Source organism: Mandrillus leucophaeus, unplaced genomic scaffold (assembly GCF_000951045.1).
Source record: "Mandrillus leucophaeus isolate KB7577 unplaced genomic scaffold, Mleu.le_1.0 Scaffold871, whole genome shotgun sequence".
In the NCBI taxonomy this organism is placed as follows: Eukaryota; Metazoa; Chordata; class Mammalia; order Primates; family Cercopithecidae; genus Mandrillus; species Mandrillus leucophaeus.
In genome coordinates this window covers 199,927-203,169 of record NW_012109486.1, presented here as the reverse complement: position 1 = coordinate 203,169, position 3,243 = coordinate 199,927, and the positions used below count along the sequence as shown (strand labels likewise).

At 42.1% G+C, this 3,243-nt stretch overlaps 1 protein-coding gene across 1 annotated transcript in view; it reads left to right on the top strand.

The window, feature by feature from the left end:
- LOC105531213 (receptor-type tyrosine-protein phosphatase alpha-like) overlaps window positions 1-3,243 on the top strand; it is a 34,774-nt gene that overhangs the window by 20,558 nt on the left and 10,973 nt on the right. The gene's annotated exons all lie outside the window — the stretch shown is intronic.

Below are 3,243 nucleotides of genomic sequence, written 5' to 3'. Positions count from 1 at the left end.
TAATCCCAACTACTCAGGAGGCTGAGGCAGGAGAATTGTTTGAACCCAGGAGGCAGAGGTTGCAGTGAGCTGAGATCATGCCACTGCACTCCAGCCTGGGCAACAGAGCGAGACTCTGTGTCAAAACAAATACATACATAATGCATACATACATACATACATACATACAGGGAGTGTTAGAGCAGACTCCAGGAGAAATGCTTTCTATATGGCATTCTTGAGGAGTAAGGAGGACCTCAACCCTACTCCCTGAAATGGAGCTCTGAGATGCTTGGAGCAGAAATTTGCAAACCAGAGAGGGAAGTAAGGGTAGTGTTGCAGATGCATTGTATGTGGGGTATCGGGAAGTCCCAGGAGTTTGCCTCAAAGTCTTTCTTGGGGAAGGATGAGGCTTTCACTGTGAGTTTCCTGGTCGTGGTCTACCCATTAGTGACATGGATCTTCATAAATTCTAATGTGTCTTTTCCTCCCTAGTTTACACATACCAATTCTCTCCAACTTGCGTCACCATGCATTTGTTCTTTTCCCTTGTTCTTGTATAATCTTTCTGGAAAGGAATTTGTTATTGTAGGCTAACTGTCATTCCCACCAGTATTTGAGTCCTTTTCATATAACTCTTGCCAGCATTAGATATTTCATATGATTGATCTCTTCTGATTTGGAAAATAAAAATGTAGCCTTTTTATATTCATTTGATTAGTGGAGACAGTCAACACATTTTCATTTACTTTCTTAGCTGTTTGTTTTTCTTGTCTGTAAATTATCTGTTTAGGTCCTTCAATTTTTCAAAATTGGGCTCTTATGTTTTCAATATTGTTATGAGTTCTTGTTTCAATTATTTATGAGAGTTTGTTTTCTTTTTTAAAATAGACTCTTTTTTTTTTCTTGGAGAAATAGAAAATGAAAATGAAAATAGACTTTATGTTTTAGAGACTTTCTGGTTCACAGCAAAATTGATCAGAAAGTATAGCGAGTTCCGGCTTTAAAAAAAAAAAAAAAAACCTTTAATCCCAGCACTTTGGGAGGCCAAGGTGGGTGGATCACGAGGTCAGGAGATCGAGACCATCCTGAGTAACCTGGTGAAACCCGTCTCTACTAAAAATACAAAAAATTGGCCAGGCGTGGTGGCGGGCACCTGTAGTCCCAGCTACTCAGGAGGCTGAGGCAGGAGAATGGCATGAACCCAGGAGGCGGAGCTTGCAGTGAGCTGAGATTGCACCACTGCACTCCAGTCTGGGCGACAGAGCAAGACTCCATCTCAAAAAAAAAAAAAAAGAAAAAAAGTTTAGAGAGTTTCTAAATACTCCCTGTCTTCAACACCTGCACAGCCTCCTCATTATCCACATCCTACACCACTGTGGTACCTTTGTTGCAATTGATGGACCTACATTGAATCCTCATTTATCACCCAAACTTTGGTGTTGTACATTCTGTGGATTTGTACAAATGTATAATGACATGTGTCTACCATTGTAGTATCATAAAGAAGACTTTGACTGTCCTGACAGTGCTCTGTTCCACCTACTTATTCTTCCCTCCCTTTTCCTAACCCCACAACCACTGATTTTTTTTTTTTTTTAAAAACAAGGTCTTGCCCTGTCACCCAGGCTGGAGTGTAGTGGCGCAATCACTGCTCACTGCAACCTCTGCCTTCCAGGATCAAGCGATTCTCCTGCTTCAGCCTCCCAATTAGCTGGGATTACAGGCACATGCCACCACCCCTGGCTAATTTTTTTTTTTTTTGTATTTTTAGTAGAGGTGGGGTTTCACCACGCTAGCCAGGATGGTCTCGATCTCCTGACCTCGTGATCCGCCCGCCTCATCTTCCCAAAGTGCTGGGATTACAGGCATGAGCCACCACGCCCGGCCCTCAAGCATTTTATTTTTAAACCTATGTGGAATTTATTTTGTTATATGGAATAAGGTGGTAGTCTAACTCCCTCCCCTCAAATATGTAGTTATTTTTCCCAAAGCCGTTTGCTATTGATTTATCAAGAATAGACATATATACATATATAATAGCTTTCCATATGTTTTCTGACCCTTGTGAAGGAAATTGTGTGAGTTTCCAACTTTGGATTATGCTCAGGTAGTAACTGAGCTGGGTTCTGCCAGAGATCAATGTTAATTCACTATCCAGATCTTCCACAGAGTTATAAAAATCTAAGTTTTATGAAAATCTAACAGTATATCACTGGTTTAATGATCACAGCCTAGGAAGAATGGGGAAATGGTCAAAATCTTACGTGGATGCACCTGAAAAAGGCCACTGCTGAACCCATTTCCCTGATAGGCATGGCTGCTGGTACCAGGGGCAAACTCCTGGGGTCTATATTAACCACCTACATCTCCCTCTCTTCCCCCACCCCTGAGATTTTCATGTGTCCCTTAAAAATCTATGTCCTACTTCCCTTGGAGAGTCACTGCCATTGAACACTTTAAACTGTGAGTCCTATGAAGATGAGGCTCGTGAGTGTATTGCTCCCCAGTTGTTTCTCTAGCACCTAGCTCAGTATGGGATATAAAAATCTGAATGGATGAACAAACCACTATTACCGGTGGGAATGTTCTACTATCTTACATGGTTTGAGGTGTAATAAAGGTTGAGAACAGCTATATAATGGGTTCCTTGAAGGGCAGCAGTACATCAGTGCAGTCAGCCCACCTTCTCCATACTTCTCACTCAGAAAACTGTAAAGTTGCACCTAGCAATCAACTTCGGAGCTTTAAAAGGGACTGCTACCTAGCTCTCACCCTCAAAGCTGCAGTCTAGCACCCGTAACTTTTTTTAAAAAAGTTTTTTCGGCCAGGCGTAGTGGCGCATGCCTGTAATCCCAGTACTTTGGGAGGCCAGGGTGGGCGGATCACCAGAGGTCAAGAGTTGGAGACCAGCCTGACAACATGGAGAAACCTCATTTCTACTAAAAATTAAAAAATTAGCTGGGTGTGGTGGCACATGCCTGTAATCCCAGCTACTCGGGAGGCTGAGGCGGGAGAATCGCCTGAATCCAGGAGGCCGAGCTTGCAGTGAGCCAAGATCATGCCATTGCAGTCCAGCCCAGGTGACAGTGCAAGACTCTGTCTCAAAAAACATAAATAAGTACTATTAAAACTTATTTTTACAGGTTGGCTATCCCTAATCCCAAAATCTGAAATGATCCAAAATTTGAAACTTTTTGAGCATAGACATGATGCTCAAAAGAAATGCTCATTAGGATATTTTGGATTTCAAAATTTGGATTA